Below are 27,878 nucleotides of genomic sequence, written 5' to 3' on the forward strand. Positions count from 1 at the left end.
TTACCTCCCGGGAAAATCAAACAAAACATTTCCGGGCGCTACCCATTCATCCAAAAAAAGCACCTTTTTCTACGGAGGTCATCGAAATCACTTTCGGAATTTCCTGCCACCGCGTGAGGCTTCTCCCCCCACCCCTCCCCATTCCCTTACAGCGGAGTGAATCGAATGTTTATGGTGAGAGTGGGTCATGCGTATGCGTGGAAGGAGGTTTTAGGGTAAAAAAATAATTCGAGATGGTTACGTGGTTTGTGGTACGCCCGAGGGAGGAAGGTGAGGAAGAGCGGGGTCCGCCGCGGTGAGGCCCGGTACGTGAGTCCCAGCGGCGGTGAAGGATTGGCCTGTGTGGGTGGCGGTGGCGGTAGTGGAAGGGAATGCGAGTGCCTTGTCACCGTGCCTTCTTCCAAGTGGGACGTATCGAAGGACGGCGGCGAGCGAAGGAACCAATAAGTACGCAATAATAGGTCTTGGGGAACGAAAACGAGTGTGGAATCACAGAAGGCCTGCGGAGACAAACGTGTAAAAAGGGAAAATGCTAATCCATGTGATGTGGGTTGGCGGGGAAGGGGGTGGGGTCGCTGTTAGTTCTACGAGGAGGGCGGAGGCAAGATACCTACCCGCGCCGCCGCCGGTGGAAGGCGTGACCAATCTTTTTCTCTCTCCTTTGTGTTTCCACCTTCTGAGGGGGAAAGAGGGGATGGGATTCGGTGTTGGAGAGGCAGCCAAACTGTACGTCTTCTTGCATAAAGCTAAGATTAAGGAAAAGTGATTCCTCAAGCGTAGAAGTCTCTGGTGAGGCATTTAGGTCCAGGTGGTTTATTTCTTATCACCGATTCCAAATGCGAGTGTAAAAGTGGCTTTCAGTATGCCAATATTCGCGGTCAAACCTTAAGTCGGGCAAGAAATTCAGAGTAATTCCTAAATATCTCAAGAGTTGAAATGGATATGATTGTGTACGTTTTCCCGTACCATGAAAATATCACCAGTTTTATAGAGAACATGCGTTTACCATGAAAAAGTTTACTTTCAGAAAGACGAAGATGTAGAAAAATATCAGAAATATTTCCCTGTAATTCACAAAAATACGTATTTCATAATATTATATCCTTTTATGCTGATTTCTTCCTAAAAGTGTATTATTTTAGTCTTACCAGTTTTTTCTTTTCAAATGACATTCGAAATCCTCCAAAAGTCTGTCCAGTAAAAAGATAACTCTTGATCTACCGCTTTTGTCATGAACCCACAGATGAAATGTTTGGGAAATCGTAGTTTTATTTTCAATTGCGATTAATTGAATTTTCATTCCTTAAATTATATACAGATTTCTAATCTATTAATTGGTACTAGAAAACGATTTGTTTTAAATGACTGTTTTTATCGAGCTATTATATCAACAGAGCAGGAGGATATTTAAAAAAAGAGCGAACACGTCATTTAAATGGATTATAACAATAAATCTAATTATAAATGCAGTGTTTTATACTGAGAGAATGAGATGTAAGCTGCATATACACACATAAATCTCATTAATATCGTTCTTCCTTTCCTTTCACCTTTTCCGCGTGCCGTTTGATCAATACTTGTATTTTTATGGCAATCACAAGTAAATATTTTAAAGAATTAATAAAAGTGTTTATCACAATATTTTATGCGGCTGAAATTTCTTTAAAAAAGATTCAGCAAGACTTCATCTGACTCGAAAATATTACTTGAAATACCGTTTTCGATGTTCATGTCCTCCTTACGTCAATCACGCGGACGTCCTCCCGTTTTTAATCCAAACATTTATTTTCATCTTAGGTAGCTACGGCTACAAGGGAGTCACTCCATGGTCAGGACCAGTTCTTTTACCTGTGCCGCCTCTGGTTTCTCAGGAAGATCAGCCACCCGAAAAATCACACAGCTTTGGTGAAACTAATGGGGAATTGAATCCAGACCCTCCGGTCAATACCCCAGTCCTGTACCTAATGGGCTACCATGTCCCTCCAATAAGCACATGCAAAGCATAAAGAATTTGAAAAATTAACACCGTACAAGAGCATACAATACGTATTTAAAACAAATGTCATAATTCCAGGTAAAAAGCTGCATACATGTATCAACCCCTCACTGTTAGTAATTGTTTCCTCCATATTGACCTCATCCATAATATGAATGCATGATGACCATTTACTCTATCGATACCCTGTGTATTTTTTTCCACAAATGGAAAAGAAATTGGGAAGAGCTTTCCATCAGTTATGTATTGCATTCACTATTATTGCTGTGCATGTTATTATATTAGCGCAGAGTGGAAATTATTAATTATTTATTCAGCCTCTAAAAGGTCTGGCGAACCCTCTTATTCGTTGGAAAAGATATTTCAATCATATTAAATGTCGTATTTGCGAGGGTATACCATTTCCTTACTTAAAAAAATATCGACTACTTCAAAAATACTGACCCCTTTTCAAAGCATGGGTATTCTTTTGGGTGAGACGACAGACTTCGTGAAAGGGCCAATTTATGTTTTCCCCTTGTTAGATAGATAATTAAATTTGACAGTCACGAACACTGTATCCTCGGAAACTTCTATCGCTCTGTTTCTTCTTCCTCCTTTAACCCCATCCCATCTTCCCCCCCCGTCCTCCTCGTCCCACAACACCGTTCATTTACACGTCCGCCGCGATTGTCCTTCCGCATGCCATTTACCAGTGAGACCACGTGAGTTTTCGCCCATCCAGCCCCTCCTGCTCGTCCCGCCCTCCCTCCCGTATCCCCGGAAGAGCACGCGCTTCCGAAAGAAGGGCCGCAAAGGCAGGCCATTGCCCGCGTCCCGGCGATTCCTCTCCACCTCTCGCTGATATCCCCCTCCTATTCCCCCCGAAACAACCACCCAAACGCCTCCCCACCATCCGCCTACAGAGATACCTCTTTCTCTCTCTCCTCGCCTTGTTACTTGGTCCAAATAAACTTTTTTAACGGCGAAGCTTTGAGTGATAAACATACTTTCCACGTACGTCTTACCGCGTTTGGCCTAATATATTTTAATGGAAATAGTTCTTTGTTTTCATTTTAAATTACACGGTAAATGTCGTGGTTTTTTCAGATCTAAATGAGCTCCCTCCTTGTGAAATTTTTATCTCCGTCGTGGTACCTTTTCTTCCAGGAATGGGTGTGTTTTCCATTGAATCATTTAGCTTGAAAAAATCCCATATTAGTGAACGCTTCGACCTGCGACTTCATTTCTAGGAAAACGATTCCAATCCAGGACCAAAAATTAATTTATGCATTGATCGTTAGCGTTTTTGATTAATTGACCATTTTCAAATGGATCAATTAACAATGGGAAGGTTTCGCGTGGCTTCTTATGCATGGTGATTCATGAACATACACTAAGAAATGGACCTCACACCCAAAAAATCAGCTTCTTTTAACCGACTCTGTTAATCAACGTCGTGTATGCTCCGCGTGAATATCTATAACAGGAAAAACGAATGTCATTATTCATAAAGACTCCCAGATACTTCATTTAAAACGATCATGTGTATCATTCTCCGAGTAATTGAAGACTATGCAGCGTACGTAATGTTTAATTGGGGCTTTGCATCCGATACGTTTCTGTCTCCGAATTTTCTCGGTATTTAACTTAAGGCTTTAATTACACGGCGCTCAAATATTAATCGCCGGTATTGAACGAAGCATGCAGAATTAGCTACTCAGGAAGCTTGATCAAACGATGTGTAGCTGTGGAGAATGGATTAAGTGCCCTTCCTCAGCGCCTCCATGGTCGGTAACTTAACTCTTATTCAGCTTTTGCCCTCCATCGTTTAGTTTTTCAGTGTGTTATTATCGCATTTGAATCGCAGAATTGGGCGGAATTCCACTCGAAGGTTCTGAAGGAAATTTGACACGCCTTTTCTGGTGAGAGGGCCTTAGTGCCTTTTTGTTTGCCTTTGAATATGCCCGCTCAATATATTCTCGACCTGTTCCTACACAGAGCCTGTACTTGCACATTTTTTTACTATTAGTATCTAGAGCAGCATTCTAGGTCATATCGATTTTCTTATTATTTCTATCACAAAATGTGTTTATCAATAGAAAATCGCCTCGGAGAAGTTTTCTTCAAGATGGATTGCAATAATTATACCTAATCATGCTACGTTGTCTATAGTAGCAAATGGTCTAAAATTTGAGAAGTTATGATGAGTGAAGTTATATTACATAGTTTTCATGACTGCGTCATCTTTTAATGTAACGACATGAATGGAGAAACTAATTCTAGTGACATAAGTGAAGCATTGAGAAAGTATCCAATCCATGAGTCTTCTATTTCATCTCGATTGCATAAATAGTCAATATTTTCACAACTCTTTTGGATCGAGTGTATATATAGGTACACACTAATTATTCATTTAACCCCTGGGAAGTTCGAACCAATCACCGATTAACGATAATAATTTGAAATTATCTTCATTCTATAAAAAATCTGAAAGGAACTAATTTGTCTGTATTGTAAAAACACTGGCTGTGGTTCAATGGCAAGCGAACTATTATTGAAAGGGAGAGCGGAGGAGGGCAGACGGAAATAAATGTAACGGTTTGCGATAGTGCGAAGTAATTTGGATTCCCTTCGTGTACTGAGTGCAGATCACTATTGGCGCAAGTGACGCTTCTCTGTTGATATCTATCACGATAAGGGCTACGGTTACCGTGACGTTACATAAAAGACTTCCTATTGGACTTCTAGCGAGGAAAAAAGAGAAATAGGCGGTAATAAGGAAGCCGAAGAATATTTCAGATGGACCTTTTATTATGATCTCCAGGAAAACCCAGCATGTAAGCTGTTTTATTACATATCGCAGTTATTATTTTATGCCAAACGGGTACATACCTTTCTTACAAATTTAAGGAATTCCAGAAGTCATCGGGTCGTGGCTTAGAGTGAAGAATGTATATTTTTACTCAACGTTAGTACTCCTCGTCCAGAGTTGAACCTAATAGGTTGCTGCACTTAAGAAGGAACGGAAAGTGGGAAGAATAACTTTAGGCACCTTTATCAGGATGTCGTCATAATCGAGGAAATCGCCCAATATTTTATGCAGCTCACAATATGGGAAAGACTAGACCGGAGTACCCGAGTCCACTCCAAACTCCAGCTCGCCCACATATTTTCAATTTTCATTTGTCATATCTCCCTGGGAAACCGCAGACATCCCAGCAAAAGGAACACATCACCCCCATCTCCTTTAATACCCTGACTTGTGAATTTTACCCACCACAAGGATAAGTACGAGGTGAACTCCACCCTCAATCTAAAACGGGTTCACTAACTGTGGCTTGATTTCAGTGGTTTTTGGTCAATAATGCGGTAAGTGATGCATTTAGCTCTGAGGGTTTATCAAAGAGACGGGTAGAAGATGATATAGTGAAGATTTTCTTTTAACATCAGCATAATTATTCATTCGCACGCTTAAGCTTTCTGAAGGAAAACAATTCATCAAGTAAATGGCCGGACCTATATAATCGCGTTCCTCAGCAACTTTGCTGTCAAGAGGAGCGTTCATATCGCCTCAATAACTCGCAAATATTAACTGCTACCTTCATTCCGTTTAATTTTTGCGGTGGTCTCGTCCGTGGCCTTGAAGAAGCAGTGGAGGCATGCACCGTCGCTCCCATTCTTACGCCTTTTTTGTGGCCTCTCCACATCCCTTCAGGCAGAGTTAACTCGCTCTCTGAGATGCAGAATAAAGTGCAGCCGGCCTTCCTCCGGCGGCCCAGTGCCTCAAGATAGTAAATAAGAGGAGAACAAGGGGAAAAAATGGGCTAACTGCGTAGAAGAAGGCAAGATGAATGGAAGATTGGAAGACGTTTTGGCAAAGGGTAAAAGCGTGCGAGAGTTAAAGCATGTAAATGGATGTGGAAAGTATAACTGGGACTGACTACACAGAATGCGAAGTAAGATAGGAGCAAGCCAAATTTTGTAGTTACAGTTGTAGTTTTAGGGGAGGCGACCGACAGCTAAGGTCATTTGCGCCATTAGGGATGGATGGGGAAGAAGGAAGGGTGGAGAAAAACCCGGCATTAGCCTACTCTTAACGAAAGGAGCCAAGGGGTCCGCACTTTAACGTCCCATCCGACGGACGGCGTATTCACTCAAAGCGCTCTCCACAAAGAGCCTCAAGTAGGGATCGGGATACAATTGAAAAGTATCTGTCATCACCAGTATTTGAACCCACACCCTCTGGATGGGAATCCAGTACTTTAGCCACCGCAATATCCCGATCTCTGCAACAAATGTCAACACTGTCTTAAAAATGAAGATGATAGAAGAATGAGGGCTATTAATTACCACCAAGAGGTATTTGAAGAGTAAAAAGGCCCACTATGAACGTGCTATTATGTCAGCGGAATGTTTATCGAAGCGATCCTGACGAACAACAAGGGATTTCAACTTCATGCATATTTCCATTCTTTAAACTGCCAACACATGGAGTAGTTTTCAAATGCCTTACTCAATCCATCCTTCAGGGACGTAGACGTAGTGATAGCATTCCTTTCCATATATTTATATTTAAATTCATTACTTCTTCCTAGGCGAAGAATGTGACCCAATAAAAGAACTTGGGATGCTGAGCGTTCTTGATCGAGATCCATACTCCCAATTGGGTTAATGTTCAAATCATTGGAAGGGAATATAGTGAAATTAGTGGGAGTTAATAACAGAGCTAGTCGAATTTGCTGAAGATTAAGTCCCTTTCTGGAAAATTACTTCTTTCAGTAATTGTCAGGGGTTGTATGCTCAAACGAAATTTTCTTTACTCTGCAGACGCAACCAACGCCCTCATATATTAATCAATGCACCACCAGCGATTCACGAGCAACGAGAAAAATTCTTTTTAACCTCCTACCCTTCTCTATGCATATATTATATATATAGCTCCCACGATGCTGCTTGTATCAGAGAAATGCCATGTTACCGTTGTGTTACCCCGACTTCCATTGACTGGATTCACCACTGGAAGCTACACGGTATTATTCTACGAATTCCGCAAATTGTTCCTTCCGCGCACAAAAAAACTGTACAACCCTGGCGTAAATTTATACGAGTAATTTGAAGATCAAAAAATATATGGTTAAAAATGATTGTATGGAAGGTTTATGACTCCTTAGTGAGCCGTCAGCAGTGATTAACTACAGCGGTGCGCGTATAAAGAGGGGAGGGGAGGTCCTCGGGTGTCCACGTTAAGTAGCATTCCACATCTCACCCATCTCTCATGCTAGTGCCCTGCAGTGTGAATAGATTAAAAATAATGAATTGAATATCATGACCACGCCTTTGAAGCGTGCAATTCCCGGTGCTTTAAAAAGTAAACTCTAAGAAATCGCTGTTTCGTGCGGCAGACAGAGAGAACAAACCGGCTTCGACAAAGTTGAAAACGGATTGATTAAGTGAATGACAGGACGAAAATATTGGAGCAAGCATTTTTCATTTCCGAGAAAGTGTTACGACACCGTTGAATGACGTAAGGTGAAGAAAGAGTCTCATCGTTGTCGGTCCAATTCATTTTGAATATTTGGGAGAGGGAAGCTAGGCCTCGCGAGCGTATACACTTTCTTAGAGATTAAATGGAAGAGGCGATCACGATTCTAGACGTCGGGGAGAACCTAGGCACACCTAAAAGAAATTGTGGCAACGGGAAATGGGAATGAGGGAGAATAGTATCAGAGGAGTCGGGAGATCCTCTCTCTGGGAGAGGCTGGGCAGAAGTGGGAGGAGGAATCGGGTTGGGCAAGTCAGGGAAGCAGAGAGAGAGAGAAAGATGAGAGAAAGAGAGAACGAGAAAGTCCTTTTCGCTCGTCTGACAAGGTCAGCAGCTCTTAAAGATTCCTTCAGGTCGACGACTTCGCAGCCTCCGGGTCCATCTCGCTAAACCCGGAGACAGAAGAGGCTCCCTCAGGGGGTATGAAGTTTCGGGACCTTCGTTCGCGTATTATTTCCCTTGTCAGAGCCCCTCCTCATGTTCATTTCGGCCTACAAAAACAGTGCTTCCGACAGAAAAATAAACATCCCTTGCCCTCGTTTGCCTCGCCTTACCCTAGAAGAAAGCAGCGGAAAATGTGAAGTACGCAAATATATTTTTTCGTATTGGATTCACGCATGGTCACTCATGTTTCGCCCAGATATTTGAGCAGCCCCATTTTCGAGTGAAATAATATGAAGTCCAGCATGACTGCTCCTAAATAATGCAGGCTATAATAATCTAGCTGGTTGTATCTTCGTGAAATGTGTATTTTGTAATCGTCAATCACGAAGTGTGATTCATTTTTAGTTTTTATTCTTTTAAATCTGCCAGAAATAAACCTATTACCCAATTTTATTTAATCCACTTCTATGCTCGTATGTTTATGATTTGAACAAATATATTCTTTACTCTGAAGACAAGCAATATTCCTATTTAAAGAATTCCCTATTTGACCTTTTGCATTCAATGAAATACAACTGGAGATCTGGAGATGGATCTGGATTCTCTTCCATTTTAAATTTCAATGAAAGGAAATTATAATTAGTTTGATATGGCCTGAAAATGAAGGCGTTTTGAATTATTATTGCTATCCGAAGAATTCACCCGTGGAACTTGAAGTTCATATAGTCTTAAACAATTATTATTAAAATTTCAATATATTATTGGCTCAGAGAAGTGCTGTGCTATCATGTTGAACAGAAAAACATTTGAGTGGAAAAGGTTTTCATGTTCAGAAGACTTGCATACAGTTCTAGTTTCATCTTAATGTGCCATTCACAGAAATCGAGTTCGTAAAACAAATTTATCTTTTGATGCTCCGCTGCTTTTACCTTATTTAGTGACACAAAACTTTAAATCGACTTTATCAGGAAATTTGATTCACAATAAACAAGTAGCTAGAAAGATTTAATGTTTTTACGGTTAATGATACGTATTGGACCCTTCTAGGTCGATCACCAATTGATTTCTCCGAAAACCTCCGCCGGAGACCATGAGAGTATTTCTAACAAACAGTTGCTAAATTAATGTGTATTCAAAATAAAATCATTTTATAACTAAATACATTTATATAAGAATAATTCAAAGAAATAGGCTTTCAAATTAATATTAGCTTGATTTCCAAAAGAAGGGAGAATATACATATAAAAGTACGGGTAGAATATTGTGAGTACTTGTAATGAAAATGCTGTTTGATGTTGTGAATTTTAACTCTTCCTCCTTGTTAACATTTAGTTAGATAGCAGATTCAAGTTAAATTACAGGTCCTCGTGCAACTACAGGAGAAAAAATATTTTTCTCGATAAAACTTGTCATACTTATGAAATCGATTTATTTCCCCTGGAGACATATCTCCTAATGCCATATATCGCCATTTCTATGACGTTATATCGCCATAGCCGAGGAGAAAGACGGTCTTAAGGGTGGGAAGAAAGGCTCACTATGAACTTTGCCCTGTAGCATGCAAACTCAAGAATTCAAGTTAAAACCGATTGCTGAAATCATGAGAACTGCTGCCAAACAGAAATGATTCTCACTCACCATTCGTTTTGAATTTGAAATGAGGTTTGGTAGAAAATCAAAGTATACCTTCCCAATCCAAAAATGTCGTTTATTATGCGCATTTGCGACACTATCTATTATCCTTGAGGTTGACCGACGTCTGAGCTAATAAAAATCTTTGTTACGCAGGTTAAGTAGGTCTTGTCGTGAAATCGCAAGTGAATCCCAGTATACATACGTGATTGAGGTACGAAACGCGTGATACCTACCACCACGGAGGCTTGGAAATGGTCTCGCCATTCGGTAACAGGTTCAGTGGTGACCTTGAAAGGCATTGATCGCTGCAACCAACAGTTTTGTTTGCTAGTTTCGAACAAATTTACGGCCTTAAGCAGTTTATGGACTAGTTTGTGTGATTCTTAATGTTGCGTTTCACTATACACTGGTGACATTTCTTCTCTACCGGTGAATATTTTTCTTTACGCTTTCAGTACTAGTACAGTGCGATTGATTGGCCTTCATATTAATGTATATTTAACTGTATTTCACAATACGAATAAGACTAAACTTTCCCATTATGTCCTGATTTTGTTTACTCGGAAAATGATGTGCAATTGCTTATCACCATTTATTTAGATGGATTTTGGTATGAAAATTTAAGGAGAACTGGAATCAGTGCCATAATCGGAAACGCGAAGCATCCCGTAACAAATGTCTTCCCATTTATTTAAAATCGTGGGTCGTGAGTGTTTTTCTGGGATTTCTGGGTTGAATATACGCCGCGAACGGCAAACAGATTTTTTTCTTAGTAATTTTTTAGTAATAGTAACTTCGTAAGTATAATCAAATATTAAGAATATTTTTTTGCTATTTCATGCATGGTAAAAATAATATTTTTCAACAGAAATCCAGTTTGTGTGATAATTGATTTATTATATTCCGATAGAAGAGAAGATATTCTAGCTGTAGGTGATAAATTGTACTGAATGACTTAAGTTTTTAAATTTTCAGTGGCCCTTGCCACTTTCCTCTGGGTAAGAAAGTACTATCGTGCCTCTCAAATTGAGGAACATGGCTGGGACCACTGAAAATAAAAAAGGGAGTCTGTTTTCTTTCGCGCTTCATTATTGTTTGGGGCGTCACATTCTTGTGATAAAAACGAACTTTCGTTCAACTATATAAATATATATATAAATATATATATAAATATATATATATATATATATATATATATATATATATATATATATATATATATATATACACGAAATAAAGGAAAAGTAGTCACTAGATTTCGGTTATTTATCAATTGTTGACGTCTTATTCCATCTTAATCCCATTTGTGCGAGAAACTGAAATTCAACCCGTACATTGAAATTAAATTATATTTTTAAGAACAGCTTTTCTTCAATTGTAGCCGTTAAATGTTGCCTCTTGATGCTGACAGCTAACTTAAGTCCACGCTGAAGGAAAATACGCCACCACCTATGCCATCGGAGGTGAATAAATACTTCAAGCCCCAGAGACCATGCGATCATCCACTCACAATTCTGTCCACCTCCTTCCCACGCCGGCGATTCAATCTGCCACTCCAAAACCTCTTCGCCTCCTTATTAATTTGAATCCCGTCCGACCAACCCGCGGAGACACCTCCGCCCTCCCGGATAACCCATTAGGTGGGCTCATTGTGCGTTCGTGCCCGTGGCATTTCGATGAGAGACTGAGGACAGAGAGAGGGAACGCCTTGAGGGGAGGTAAAATCTGTTGACGTTCGCCGGGGGGGAGAACATCACCGCCGTCTCTCCGGGCGCGTCCCCCGGGGTCCGTCACTCCTTCCTCCCTTGTCGCGCGCCTCTCCCCGCGTCGACAAATCATCCCTTGCCTTACCTCCGGCGCGTCCAGCTGTGCAGTCCGCTTGGCTCCCTCAACAGGGTAACTCCTATCCCTCCGCTCTTCCTCTTTCGTCCGCCGGAGGAAGAGGTCCTTCCTTCTTGTCCGACGGAGAATACGGTCCCGCGAAGGGATAGACCAGGTGGGGGGGTCTCGAAGATTTGACGGATGGAGAGGGGGAGGTAGCACCACACTCTTGAACGGCCCCCTTCGAGTATCGGCGTCGGATCCAGCAGCGACGATGAGGTAGTCCTGTTCGGGTCTCCTCTCCCTTATACGCGAGGGATTTGTTCTCGAGTTTTGTTTTGCACGCGGATACTTTATTTTTTATTTCCTCCCAATCGGGTCCCACCGAAAGAGTTGGCACGGCGGACGGTCGGGGGAGAGAGAGGGAGAGAAAACTCCTTCACTCGACACGAGGCGACGCCGTCGGAGGACGTGGTGTCGGCGCGACAGCGCCCGTGGTTCTGCACCGGATGTGCCACCGCTTCTGCCTCCGCTCGTCGTGCGCCTTCCTCTGGGGCGGGTGGGCGCGGGGAGTGCGCGTGTGTCTCCGCGAGTGTGCGGGCAGCGAAAGATGAGTCGAAGGAGAGAGTAAGGTGGGGAGGCGGCGCGTGGAGGAAGGGAAAAAAAGGGTCAGACGATGGGCGGTGCGCTGAATACGGAATAGGCCGCCGCCGTCGACGTCGCTTCTCCGGATTTTGTCGCCCGCGTCCAGAGGTGTGCCCCGATTGCTGTTCGGGAGGTAGAAGGGCGCGGGGGATCGCGTGATAGGGAATGAGAAACGTATGCGCGTTCCTCTAATTAGGAAACTAAGGGATCAGGGGTCAGGAGGGAAGGGATTGAGGGATTGAGAGATGTGCGAGAGGAGATCAGGGTCACGCACCGCGAAGCGGAGGGACTGCGTGAGGAACGAGAGAGGGTGAAGGAGTGGATGGGAAGCGATCCGCGCTGGGGAACGGCGAGAGGAGAAGTTAGGAGCAGGAAGGCTGCACTCGTAGTAATGTCCACGTCGGCTCTGGAGCTAGTGGTTTCCACTGGTCGGCGAGGATGGTCCAGGGTATAATGCCTGGGTCCAACGGGGCGGTAGCGAGTGGAGTGGGGTTGATTTGGTTGAGTGGTGAGGCTGGGTGAGAGAGAGAGGAAGGGAGAGGGAAGAAGGGTGGAGGAGGGGGAGGGAATGGGGAAGACGGGGATGGGAGGGGGGAAATATGCGGCGAGGAATTAAATGTGGGGGATGGAGTCCGGGTGCAGGTAGAGGGTGTGGGGCAACACTTGGTGGAGGTCTTATGAGTCGATGCAGGAGCGAGGGGGTGAGGATGGCGGTGTTGTGGAGGACGAAAGAACAGGGAGGAGGGAAGAGGTCCATTGATGGGGGGAGGGGAAGAGGCCGCGTTGGTGAGGTGCTGGAATCTCGTGGGAGTGCGAGTGGAAATGGAAGCGGAGTGCGTTGAGCCACATAGGGTATCGGGTGTAGTGAGAATGGGCAGTGAGCTCCAAATCTTTTCCCATGAGGAAAATGTGGACGTGGTGCCTATCATTTTCGAACACTGCCGCCAAATTTACCATGAGTTGGAATGGTAGGTTTTCTCTTTCCAATTTTCGTGCATGCGTTATTGAAATCTCAAATAACCCATAGTTATTTATAAGTCAGGCTACGCTTACCTGCCTGGGGTGGAAGAATGTGTTTGAAGGTTAGACCCAGGGTAGTGACACTCAATCTTAAGGATTTTTCCGGATCCATAGGTTTTTATGAGGAGACCGTCGCTGCCAATTGTTAGTCTTGCCTTAAAAGAAATTTTGATCTGCGACTATGTGAAGTGATTTTTCTAAATTGTGGGACCAAAGACTATTTCCAATAAAAAAAACATGTTTTTATCGGATGGCTTTCCTCTAATTTTGCACATATTGTATTAATTACCTAATATTTTGTCATCATCCGGCAGTTCAGAATCTTGGCCCGGAAAACATTAATATTTCAACATACAAAATGGTTTTGGTGGCAGAGAACGCTGGAATTATGAAGCCCCAGACTCCCCTGGTAATAACCTTTCCAATATCGACGGAATCCCTGTTTTATCAACACTCTCTAACGATATTCAAACAGTTTTTGAACCTAGTGGCATTATGGTTGTAATTCAATCGAAGACAAACTCGAACTGGAGGATTTTTAGCTACTACATTGGGAAAGCTCTGCTCACTGCCATTTGTGCAATCTTTTATATCAGAGAAAATCTACGCGAAAGCGTTGATGAAGGAGTCAAGACATGAGGAGAAGAGAAGAGAGAGAAGATGGGGAGAGAATTGAGGGAGGAGAAATCACTGGGGTCGCTGGGAGAGGTGGCGTATAATGGCTAAATTGAGGGAGGGAAAGTTGGGAGGAAGGATGAGGAAAGAGATAGAATAAGAGAGGCGAGAAAAATGAGAAGCGGTGGAGAAAAGGGAGGGAGGAGGAAGAGAGGAATGGAGGGAACTTTGGAGAGAGAGGGGGGGTTCGTGCGTGTGGAGGGGCTCGTTTCTGTGCTCGCAATGTGTGAGGTGCCTTTTTGTGTGTACTGGAGCCGTAACGTCTGCGCATGCGTTGTCCAACGGCCAGGTAGGTATCTCCCGATGGCACGAGAGAGCTGTACGACGGGGCGGACAGTGAAAAGATCGGCCCTGGTTTTTTGGCAGACGGGGGAAGGAGGAGAAGGGGCGGAGGTTGGTGTCGGTGCCGCGGATGGGACCATTCGGCCACGATAATAACAAAGCGCCAACTCTTTCCCTCCTCCTTTTCGCACCATCACTCCCTTCGCGTCCCCTTCAGAGATTCCAACCACCTCCTCCCTGCCTCCTTCCCTGAGGCCTACCTCCCTCCTCACCCCGTTCGTCTCATTCTTCTGGTCCTCGCCCCTCTCCATCCACGGCCCCTTGATCCTGTCCATCCCCCCACCTATGTAACCACCTCCCCGAATCCACTGATCTTCATCGACGGACACCCACCCGACCACACCCAATGACTTCCAAAGGGAGGGCGGCGCGTCTTTCCCCCACCCCTTCAACCCCCCTCCCCCCTTATCTCTATGTCCTCAGCAGCACTACAATAACCGGATTCTCTCCGATCCCTCCTCCGCGTCCACCCCATCCCCCCATAGACAGCTATCCCTCTTCCCTCTTCTTCCTCCCCGAGGTACCCCACCGTCTCAAAGTCCGTGTAATCATCCACCTCTCCTCCCGTTTTGCGGCTTGCTCCGATTTTATTCTCCCGCCTCCGCCCGCCGTAGAGCCCCGAGGACTGGGAACGGGATTCGTCCCAGAACCTTCCATTCAGTCGCCTCCTCTTCCGGTGCACGTCCCCTGTGCCTCTCCTCCTTCGCAATACACGAGCATTGCTGCTAGAATTTCGGCGTGTCTTATCAATGTTGTTGTTCATGTGTTCATTTATTATTTTGTGCGTCATTCGAGAAAATGTGATCGAAATGTTGGATAAAGCTTCCATCCTGTGTATTAGTATTAGGATTTTTATGACATAGTGAAGGATATGTGACTGAAGTTGCGATATTTTTAATTGGGGGACAACAATTGGGGGATTTATCTAGGGAACTTTCTCATTAGGTGGAAATATATATGTATATATGTATATATATATATATATATATATATATATATATATATATATATATATATATATAATCTCTTGATGCGAAGAAATAAATTGTGTCCCTTAAGTTGGAAAGTTGGATTATGATACGGGAATTAAAATTCATTGTCAAATATAAAAATGGTTATATGTAGCAAGGAGTAAATTATAATAAATTAAACGTGGTGATGACAATATTCAACTAGTCTCTATTATAAATCAGCGCAGTAGCTGAGGCTCCTTGGCGTTTATTTTAATGCATTGTGGGGGTGCACTTTGGATGAATTAGATACATACTTCGTGCCTCGGGTTCTTCGTCACTTTCAAAAATCAATTCAAAAATGCTTACGATGACTTGCATGCTGAAATAAAAATTATTGAGTAATTTATTAAGATTTGGAAGAGGTTTGTCTTTGGTGAATAAACAATTTATTGGATTTCGGTCAATCCGTCTAACTAATCTTATTTCCATTTAGCCGTATACCCTTTTCACAAATAATTAGTCAAGAGAGATTTTTCTCAGGATATGAATTTAGCAACTTGCAAAAATTTATGGTTTCATCATTACCGTTAAAAGCTTTCCGGCGTTCAAGGAAAACTATTTTCAAGCTTCCGGATGGACTTTTCGTTATCCGCGTTGAATTTTGCCTAAGAGAGACCGTATGGACCATAAAATTAAACAATACAAAATCTGCAAAAATTAAGTGAAATAGCCCATGAATAATGTCTACCTCTCGTAAATATGTTCATATTTTTTGTAGAATATAATGTTAGAAATTACAATCTCGATATTTACCTACAAAAGCGATGAAAAATATTCGTTGATATATCTAACGGAAGTCATTATATTCACCGAGACACTCGTTTTACCTTCCATAGTACTGTACATTGAAAGATCTTTTTTAAGAAATTATATTTGCTAACAATATTTCCCTAATAATTAATGATGTTACCGTACAAGCAAATTAAGTCGTAATGAAAATCCTTTAGGTATAACTAAGCTTATTTTTTTATTGTGATTAAAAAAATATATTTTGACTGCATGACACTGCTATAAAGGAGCTGTCTGCAATCACGTTTTTACCGCAGCACTAAATACTGTGAATTACATTATGTATTGTCATTCTTTGGGCGATTTCCTTTGCATTATTTATGTAAACACCCCTTTCACTCTATGAAGTTACCAAAGCATGGTTTTTTCTGGCCGTGGGCACTTGGAATGAAATGAATTTGACCATGAGTCTGTGGTGCCAAGTTTCGTGAGATATATGTGGTGGCGTGACTCATGGACTCCAGCCGCGTTGAAAACCCACGATGGTTTCCTTCCTATTGTAGCCTTCGGCTCAGCATCTACAGATACATCTAGTTGCCTCAATTCTTCGCGCTCAATTTTGATCGCGTTTCACTGGCAGAGCGCTTCGAACGTTAAGCAAATTGCTTGTAAGCAGTATTCCATTCGTTCCCCTTTTTATACCATTGTCTATCTGCCTTGTCCCATCAGGAAAGAGTTATGGGGAATATATGTTATTAGATATTCACTCTATCTCTATGCTCACTCCCTCGCACTCTCAATGCACGTGTATGTGTGTATGTATGTTTATATATATATATGTATTTTTGTATACACATATATATATATGTGTGTATACAAAAATACATACATATATATATATATATATATATATATATATATATATATATATATATATATGTATATGTATATAGGTATATATATATACATATATACATACACACACACACACACATATATATATATATATATATATGTATATAGGTATATATATATACATATATATGTATATGTATGTATGTATATATATATGTATATATATGATTTCGTCGAAGCAAGCAACACGGAAGTGTTGAATAAAAAACTTGGACAGCAACAAACAATATAAGAACACATAAAAAGAACACTCACAGTAATCAGATATATAATACAATTAAAAATTATGAATTACTTGATATTGTATGATGATTACTTGTCTTGATTATTAATGTATGGATGTCAATGTATTACTTGATTTGCGAAAATCCTCATTACCTGCCAGCCTACCTGAAATAACTTCGAGAGTCTCACGATTGAAAAAATCAGTCGCCCATCCAGCGTTGATGTCCACAGCAAAATTTATCCATAAGTTACGATGAAAATTCTAATTATTCATACATACTTTGGGTTTCCCCTTTAGAAATTTATAGATTTTTAAGTCAATATTTCCTACGTTTCTTGAATCCAGTGCCCCGTACTTAAACATCTATTGTACTTGGTCTATTCCTTTTCTATGTCCTTGAATATTTCGTGATAAATTACCTGGGGTTTAACTTATTAGACGTTAATAGTTTCTTTAGCAATATTGAATGGATCTCCATTGTAGTGAATTGGATGGATTTGCTCCAATAATTAATTACCCAGAAATATAATGAGTCCCCAGAGACTACATTCAACTACACCGTTAAAGATGCTACTGCCTCTGTAACGGTGAATGCCAATCATACCGGTGAACCCTTTGTCAGCGGGAAGTTTTCAAGGTCACTCTGAAAATACCTCCTCCCTCATTGTTTTTATTTCACTTTATCACAATTCTGTTTTAGTTGATATGAAGATGATATTTCATCTGCTTCACGTTGAAAATTAAACAGCTTGACAAATGTTGCAACTTAAACAATGTTTCGTAATGATATTAAAATCCACTTCAGTAGTATTTTTAAAGTGGCTGATTGTTCATGCAGTGTTATTAATAATTGATTCGATTTTTCATCCTGACATACTACCTTGCAGTAATTATATTAACTGTTCTCATATAGTAAAATGAGACGGACCGTGGTTATTTTAGTAGTGGAGAAACGGGACTAAATTTCCTTGTGAACACTCATCTTCCTGTGAAGGGACCAAGAATTACCACTATCTTTACTCTTTCATTATTTTTGTTACGTTCAGAAATGGTAGCGTTGACGCCATCTACGACCGCAGCCCATGACCCCACTTGATAATTCCAGTTTCATTGGGTTATTGGATCGGACAGCCCAAAATAGAGTACATAACTATTCCGGCATAATTACTCACAATCTTAAATCGTTCGAAAAGCCCAGGAAACTTCATTATTCGAGCCTTCGAAAGATCACTTTATAGATGACCTTTAGCATCGTGAAAATCTATGTTGAGATTGATCGAGGCCATAATGAAAGATTTGATTGCTGCGTTTTTAATTTAAAAGGTATGCGAGCAAGATAAATCTATGAACCGTCGAGATTTCATCGTGTTAGTTTCCACCGGCATGCAACGAAATTGATGAACCGCAATTCTGAAACATGACCAAAAGGTCGCTCTCTCTCTCAGGGCCGTCCGAGGGAGAATATAGCACGGTGGAGGCGGGCACACAATGGCACGCACACACGCTCAGGTTTGGTTTCGCCTTGACCGTCTGGGTTGACGCCTGCAAGGATTTTTCCAAAATTGCTCGCTATAGAGTTCGATCAGTGAAGGTTTAAATAATGGTTCTTTGATGGGGCCCGGACAATCACGCGTGCGTGAATTTTACGGCAAATGATAACGCACTAGAGACGCACCAGGGACCCTCGCCTACGTTGCAAGGGCGTTGTCGCACCATTACGAGTTTTAAATCTTCGAAGTTTCTTATCTTTCGATCTACTCCATATTGGATGGAATGATATCTGAATTTCTAACCTTTACTGTATGTCGACTGCACGAAATTCCCTATCGCGAGACTTTGCCTCGTGTCTTTCGTGACACGTGGCAAAATATCTCTGGGTTGGCTGAGCCAAATTATCTTATTAATTATAGGTTTATTTGTCAGGCATTCCATTTATCGACATTATTTTCAGTTATCACCGAAGCTCTACAATAAGGAGAAAAGAGGATAGGGAGAGTCGCGATTTTATTTTCCCCATTTTATTCACTCTAGACTAATAGAAAAAATACCAAATTATAGCAATATTAAATTATTATGTAATAATAATTCTGGATAGGCATAGCATGTTTTTATTTCCATGCAAACAAATTCTTTGACCATAAAACATATTTTAGGTACCGTTCAATCGAAAAGCATTGGAAAAGTGCGCCTTTATTGGTGCAATTTATTTTTTTACAATAATATTAGTGGTGTGTGTGTGTGTGTAATTGTAGTGGCTGGTGATCGTATCTTCTTAAGAAACGACTCGAGAGGTTACTGCTGAGAAACACCCCACGACCACATGAAAATAATTATTTTAAGAAAAGGAAGCTTCAACGAACAACCGCAGTCACATTGTTTCATTTAAGATTGCCCTTCTACCTCACTGTATTCGTCCCTAGAGATATATTAGCTTCCCATAATATCCAGACATTTGTGATTTACAGCTACAATAAAATCTTACTGAGTGATTTCAATATTGATCTGAAATTCAAATGCGTGATATGGAAAATTGATGACCTACCTTTAACAAAAATGTCATTTACTGCGCCTCGTGTATTCATTTATTTGTGATACATTCGGTTCATTGGTTCGTGTTGGTCCTTTTTTTCAATGAAAATGATAAATATTAAGTATTTTTTCAAAAGACCGAAAAAAGAAACGGAAGACATTTTATTTTTCGTAAAATATGATAAAAACGGAAATTTCAAGTCGCTGTAAAGAAGTCATATAATTTTCCACAATTATGGCTTGTATATTCCTTTGGAGGTGATTTTTTTTATTTTCTGATGCAACGTGATTTGAAATAAAATTAATCGTTGTCGCTCGCTTAATAAAAGCATATGATTTCCATAAAACACTTTTAGTGCTGCTGAATTTATTTCTATTAAATACTTCTGTATCCTACGCCCAACCGCGATGAAATCATCTCCTCATGGAGAGGCGATTGTTTTTCCGTGTCCTTTCCAGTGTGCTTTCGGCGTCAAAACTCTTCTTGCGAAAGCAGGCTTTCGAGGAAGGTAGCCGTACGTGGGCCAATGAATTTTGTCGTGGAAAAAGGAGATAGGAAGGTGGAAGTATTTATTCAAAGTCGTGCCTAAAGCCTGATGGAAGAAAGATCAATGAAAGAATTTTAAAGCAGAAGGAATAACTTTCTTGGAAGCATACTTTGAGGCAAATTTGCTTGTTGAAGAGACTCATCGGAGGATAAATGTACGAGAAGTACCATAGAAGTTACCACGGATGTGATGCATGGAGCACGTAATGACTGAGGTGAAAGCGAAGAAAAACGAAGGTGTGAATGAGAATGAAGTCTAGATGTGCGTAAAAACAATCCTATATTTAATTATGACTACGGTAATTATTTGCACTGAACCTGGAGAAAGGTATCAAACACTCCAATACAGGTTTATACGTTGCTTTGTTGACCATGTTGAATTCGCGTGCAAAAGAATTAGCCGTTGAAATATCGAAGTATTTGTCCTCTGAAATCAACTTTTCTTCTAATCTGTGCACAAGAAGTGAGCCAAGGGTAAATTTATTCAATAAAACTTCCTATTTCTCTTAGGCGTGATGACCTCAGCAGTTTATGGAATTTTTGACACCATCCTTGAATGATGAACCGGATTGGCATTTCCTCTCCTAGTCTGACCCCCATAGAGTCACAAAACAGCGGCCACGATGACAACGACCTTCGGCTGCATGTAACAAAGCACAATGGCCACTGCCAATTTTCAAAGGGATTCCCATATCATTATAGGTGTTCAGTGTTCATGAGTTTAGAGCTTCTCGCGATTTGGGCTGAAGCTTTCACGATCGGTGTTTGACGTCATTCTAAATGATATGCGAACTTTGCATTTGCGTGGAATAAGGTCCAAAAATTACCACGACCGTGGTATTCAAACTCAAATTTCGTTTTGATTGTAGGTGGTTTTGATAGGTTGATGATAGAGTCCACCTCGTACTAAGCCCTGCGGCGTGTGAAATTCGCAAATTCAGGTAATGGGGATCAGTTTCTTCTTTTGTGCCGACTGCCATTTCCTACGAATTGACGGTATCCAAATCACATTGCATGGATTTTAGCCGAGTCCTACCCGGATTTAAATTCGGGATTCTCCGGGGCGTTACCGAACCTCTGTCCAATATATTAACACGCGGCGTGTTAATTTATTAACAAGCCGCCCGTTGAATTGGATAAGAGTAGTTTAGCAACGATTTATTTACATTATTCCGATGCGAAAACGCGATTATTCCATATAAATGTAAGCATTTTACTCACCAAGGGTACTAGCTAGCATGCATTAATTTTCGAAGTTCTCTTCAAGGCCCTCACCTTGCAATGAGTTGCGTAAATGCAGGGATGTGAAAAAATGTAGAAAGTGAGGAATTCGCTCCTTAAAACTCGTCAGTCTTCGTGGAAATTCATTTTACTTTGAATGCGATAGCTCGATTATTCTAAGTAACAACATAAAACGATATACCCCTTTTTATCAAGGACTAAATTGAATTTGCTCTTGGTCTTTCAAAATTATAAATGCGTGTAGCATTCACTTAGTTTTTGTGAGAAAAACCGGCGGTCGATAAATATTTCAGAAACTATTCAGACAAAACAGGAACACGCAAACGATAAACCCAGCAACCATAATCTGATTTTCACTTTTCTCCGTACCCTTAAATAGTGTTATACTGTGCCTTCCTCAATCCCCGACCCCCCGCAAATTCGCGATATCCATGTATGCTTTTGGCTTCCTAATTTGAAGTTGGGTTAGAGTCGGAAACGAGTGTGGAAAGAAACCGATTAAACAATTAAATATTTGGAAAAAGAGAACGGTTGCCTGAGTTCCGTGATCAAGTGTAAATCTACTGTTACGACCTAAGATGTACTACAAGATGCACGGTTTTCGGATAGGAGGAACAGGAACGGATTGTGTAATTAAACATGTAATTAATTAGTTTGGCGATATTGTAGCTCCTTTCTTGACTCCCTGGGGAAAGGTTTCGCTTTCAATTTGCTTCGCAGTCACCAGAGCTCTTGCCCGGGGTCAAACTCAAGCAAACAAACTTACATAAAATCATGTCAAAAACAAACTTACGTTGAAAGGCTGGCACATTGGTCGCCAAACTATTTCAATCACTCGGGTAGTAACCAATGCTTTGAATTCATGGTATTAATATTGGTTCGACTGCTATGGCCCACATTGTATATTAACCCACCTCAGTAAAATTGAGCACGAAAATCTTCCGTGATAACGTGACATTGCGACCATCGCGCCTGAAGTGGGCTTCGAAACCGCGACTGTCGTATTTTCCGTCACATTTCCGTATTTCCTACCTAGCAAACTAGATCTCCATCATAGTTCGTGCTTAATTTTTTTATTTTTTATTATTATCAATTTATTATCAATTTTATCGGTGAAAAATTTCGAATTTCGGTCATTAAATAATTTCCTAATTTCATTTAGTTTCGTTTTAGTTTTAGTTTCGCAAGAAATGCGTTTCAGGAGAAAATCGTCGGATGATATCGAGATCCTTGGGTAATCATTTATGCACCACATATCCTAGAGATTCGCATTTGCGGAGCTTATATGCATTTTACCGCATCTTAGGAATATAGAACTCATTATTATACAGGATTTTAAACTATTTTTCCTTAACGTCAGAGTCAATCCATGCACATATACCATCAGAGTTTTGGTCATATTTAAAGGAAATCGGTTCGCCAAAATTTAGTTTGTTCTAAAAATAAATTATCTTTTAACTCTTATCTTGGCGAAATGTTTCTCTGGAGAAATATGTGAAATGGGCTTTATTTTAAAAGTTTCAGTTACCAAAAAATCCTGATGGGCCAAAAACAGTGATGACTCTCACAATTCTCATGATTTTTTTCTTGTCAGCTGATCGCATAGTGGCGAGTCCTAGAGGATAGCACGCTTGTTTTACTTCTCGTCTTATTTCCCTCAAGCGGGGAAGCAGTTTTCACGCGACATGACGGAATTCGAATCCACGATTGGGCTACTTGTATGTGCTTTATACTCCTGACTAACTTCCCTTCTGTTTTTACTTAAGTAATTGAGAAATATTGGAGGTGAATAACCTATGAAAATAACTGAGGAAACAGGAGGAGGACAACAGAGGAGTTTACACCTCTGTCGACACAGCCAGAGTATCTCTACTGCGAACAGAAGTGGAAAATATTAGCCACCTACCATTTTCCAGCTATAAGCTGACTGTGTTTACCTCGACTTCCAACTTTAAATTTTCTCTCCCTCCCTCACCCAAAATAATTCTCCCTGGGATTTCCCTTTTGGCCATATCTCGTAGTGATAAAATCTTCTGAGATCTCACGCTTCCAGATTATTGTAATCTTTCCCAATGACCTGAGGCAATTGAAAATTTTAACTTGATTAGATTTGAACTTTGGTAGCTGCTCGTGACCTCTGTAGTATCGTTCTTCAAGAGCAGGCGACTTCAACCGGAGGGTTTTTCCATCCTCCTGGAAAACAGAAATGAAGGAGCAATTTTCAAAATTTTCTCTCGAGCCGATATGAAGCACTCTTGTAACCCGAGGGACTATGGTTTGAATTCTGCGTCAGATGTTAATTCAGCGAATCTTTATTCTTTCTGAGCCTGAGGAACGTAAAGGTAAGCAACAAAATTCTTTTAATAACTTCAAAAGGCACAGAGGACATAGCGTTTGCGTTAACAAAGAACTAATGAAGAATTCACAGCGAAAGGTATCTGAGCAATGAATTCGCCTGAAATAAGTTCATATAGGCTTAAATTAGAGATAATATAATAAGTTGGTCAAATGCTTAATTTTCTGATTATTACTATTTTATTAAGGCTGCCAAAATTGTTATGCGTTAGATTTCACTAAAATAGTTGCATACCGCACACAGTGGACACATACGAAAATTTAAAACAATTACCATTCGTATACGTCATTACGGGTCAAATATTATTCCCCAGACGTAAATAGCTATCTGTGCAGTAACCCGTCATACTCCGGTAAAGTTGAGCAGTGCTTTTTGATACATTGGCTGCTTATTACTGGAAGACGATGCACTCACTTGGAAGAAGATGGAGTAAAATTATTATTAAGATGCTAAGATTAAGATTGACTCCGTCTATCTTAACTAACTATCGTCTGTAGCTGAATGAAAACAGGATTTTTTGGTGGACCTAAAAAAAACCAACACCGGGGGAGAATTTGCTTAGCTAATATATAGTATAACTTTAATGAAATATACCCCACAATGTCATAAACTCAGTTATTTGTAATAAATATTTTAAGTTTATTGATAAATCAGATTTATTAATGAAACCAATTAAAATATTTAATTTCATTCGCATGCAAGTTGATTACACACGTTTTGAATAGAAGTAATAAAAAAATAGACATTGTGAAGAAAATGCACTCACAAAATCTCGGAAAATCTTCAATCGTGTGCCTAACTGTGGAATGAAGTTTTTCACCTATTTTGGCGTCGTACGGTAGAAATACTGTTACATTAGGGCGAAACTCGAAGAGTCGCGGGAATTTTCCTCGCGTCCAGCGGGCATTTGGCTCTATAATTTCATGATTTATTTATATCTTTAGAAAGTACACACGAATTTAAACTCTCCTCTTTCATTTCTTTCTAAATCATTATGATTTAAAAACTACCTTCAATGTCTCTCCTTCCATCTTATATCAAAGCAAGTAGAGTTGGTAGAACATTCCATGGACTTCGCCTGAAACTCCGCCTTACTTTTCCCCGACTAAACCCAGTGACTCCAAACCCTGTGGCCCTGTTCCTCGAAAAAAATATCCGATTGGCGAAAAGAGATTTGTCAAATTACAAGAAACAGCAGGAGATGCCGCAACAGTAACTTTTTGACGGAGTCATCCGCTAATATGCATTTCAATGCAACAATTTCAGAGTGTAAAAATCATTCACGACATTAGTATTGACACCACTTACCAGAATTCCGAGGCGTAACTAAGCAGGAGTCTCACTCGGAAATATGCGCTCACTTGGAAAAAAAACCTTTGAGGACAAGCTTTGCTTTGTTAGCTATTTAAGGAACACTAAATTTACTTTAAAAGTATCATTAAACCCTCAGGCACACATCCCATATTTAACTGCAATCAAAATTTAGCCATACCGAGCAATCCTGTTGGGAAATTTCTACTCATAATAGCCAAGGTGCTTTAATTTAAATGTAACTGGTCTTTTGACTCGTTAGCGCGACTGTAAAGAGATCAATTTATTTTTAAAACATATTTTGGAGAACTTAATTGCTTTTCTTATCCATGACTATCGTTACCCCTTGATTATTTGTAGTAAGATGAATTGCAAAAGATTGGAGTAGGAGATTTCTCAATATGAATTGAATAGATTTCTCTTTTTCTCTGGGCTGCTGACCTTTTTCAGTCGTAAAAACCACACCCGCGTAACTTCTCCAGTTATGAAATCAGAGGAATTTAGTAAAATATATGCGGATATATTTTTCCTCTTCCTTAAGCTGATGGAATACATCAACGACACTTGTCATACAATAGAAGAAATTAATAGAAATAGAAAATAATGGAGAAAAAAGAATGTTGACTTTTAAGATTGAGTCTGGGTGGAGGAAATATTTACAAAGGACCTAGATGAGAAACTAAAGACTGAAAGTGTGTAAAACAAAAAGCATTTAGGAGAACATGATGCGGTGTAATACTTTTTAAGGATCCATTAAAACTCTATCAGTATTCGGTAGATTATGTAAAATTCATTACCATCTATCCATTTCCTCGTCCTATTTTACTAGATTAATGAAATTAAGAGTCAAATAAGGTACCTGTAATAAATATGGGCTCGTCTCCAAATATAGGTACTGTACTGGATAACTATGTATTGGTAATATATATAAATAATAGATAACTATTATGGGGCATTTCGAACTTTGTACTAAAAAATAAATAAATGAATAAATAAATAACTATGTAAATATATATATGTGTGTATATATATATATATATATATATATATATATATATATATATTTGTAAACAGTAAGGGTAACAGTAGGGTGTAGAATATCCTCATACAGTTGTTCGATTAGGCCGGTAAAGGCACCGCTGAAATCGGTAAAGTATGGAACAGCACATGATTACCCAGCTGATTAATTCTCGGGAAGTACTTTAAATATTGTATTATTTAAATATCATATTTGATATAAATGAAAAAGAAACACTTTGTTCCAATCCACCACTTTATTACAGGTACGACTAGTTTCGACGCTACGGCGTCATCCTCAGCCGTAGCGTCGAAACTAGTCGTACCTGTAATAAAGTGGTGGATTGGAACAAAGTGTTTCTTTTTCATTTATTAAAATGAACTTCCACAAAGTTGAGGCTGAAACTATTGAACTAATCATATTTGATATTAATTTCACGAAATATTTTTGTTGCATTTCCTGCATTAATTAAAGGTAAATGATTCTCCTTTAAAATGTGTAACTCCCATTTGCATTTAATGTATTCCTTAGCTTCTGTTTTTCAGAGAATCTCTGAAAAACAGAAAGAATAGTGTAATTTTATAGCTTTAGGCTTTAAACCATTCTCCAAGTGCCCTTGTTATCGGAAAAATTACTAAGTGATAATTTATTATCACTCAATATTTTTTTATATTTTCAGTTTATTTAGCTTTATTAAATTAGTCGTAATATATTTTTAAATGCAGAGGGGTTTTTGTTGTTAATTTTCGTCTTTGTTTTACCAGTTTTATTTCGTATTTCTTATACTTTGCATACATATAGAATATGACATGTAAATTATAAAGTGATTTATGATTGTGTTTTTCTTCTGTGAAACTCTCATTAAAAATGTCAAGTTATAGTTCAGAGGGTCCATATTTGGAATATACTCAATAACGGCACTTTTTCCAAGTCTATTTTCATATATCTACGAATAATTTTCAGTCATTTCATTTTAGAAATTTTGTTTAGAACCCCGAAATAAGGGGTTGGACATTTTTTCATAATTATAGGCTGAGAGCTAAAAATAGGAAAAGTAAAAATGCTTATGCTTGCCCATATTTCGTGGAGCTGGTTTATTTAATAAAATCATGCTGGCACATTGCCCTTGAAAATTATTTTTACCTTCCCGGATGATTCAATACTGCCAGTAACTATGGCCTTGCCACTATCTCTCAGATTTCGATGACAACCTGCGTGACAGCCTGATTTTGTCAAATAATTTTGGGAAGCTTGCGACAACGAGAGTAACATCTGGATTGCAACAGTTTATAGCCGTCAATGTTCATCAACAGAGAATCTTTTTAAACCAGTAAGTTCACCATTGTTGCACTATTTTCATATATACTCTGTGGAAGAGGTAGTAAGCTGTAGAATTGATCATATGTAAGAGAATCGCACAGTAAAACCATATTTTGACGATAAATAAAGGCTGCTCAAAATTTAAAATTGTGCTAATTTATTTTTTTAAATCTCCAAAGTTTGGCATATGTGTTTTTCTCAGGAATAATACGGGCAATCGCAACAATAATAATTAATATTTATAAATTTACATTGTTTTTATTTAATAAACGATTTATTCAAAAACAACTATTTATGAACACTCATACACATGGCAGAAATGCGTCATACTCTTTGAAAAACCGAAGAAATAGCTTTGAGAAATTAAAGAGAGTCAATAGCGGTCGAACAAGATATGAGCTATGTGCGCTAAGCCATTTTAAACACAGCCGTGTTACATTTTGTATACTGAGCTATGTCATATAGTATTTTTGCAAAATAGAATCTAGTGGAAGAGTCATGCACTGTGTTTCTCAGTCATATTTACTAGTGTGTTTTCGAGTATTGACGCTCGACACTGATAAACCAATTCGCAAATAACAGCGATATTCTCTCCCCTCGAATCTTTACGCTTTCTAAAACAGAAATGAT

The 27,878-nt window shown here is 39.8% G+C and overlaps 1 protein-coding gene across 1 annotated transcript in view; it reads right to left on the bottom strand.

Annotated features, from left to right (window-relative positions):
- Positions 1-11,826, bottom strand: part of LOC139690827 (uncharacterized) — an 85,380-nt gene extending 73,554 nt beyond the window's left edge. Inside the window, exon 1 of the mRNA XM_071588415.1 lies at positions 11,391-11,826. The gene's annotated coding sequence lies outside the window, so the exon portion shown is untranslated. The remainder of the gene's footprint in view (positions 1-11,390) is intronic.
- Positions 11,827-27,878: the final 16,052 nt, after the last annotated feature.

Source organism: Hetaerina americana, unplaced genomic scaffold (assembly GCF_022747635.1).
Source record: "Hetaerina americana unplaced genomic scaffold, ioHetAmer1.1.p SCAF_3, whole genome shotgun sequence".
NCBI classification, from domain to species: domain Eukaryota; kingdom Metazoa; phylum Arthropoda; class Insecta; order Odonata; family Calopterygidae; genus Hetaerina; species Hetaerina americana.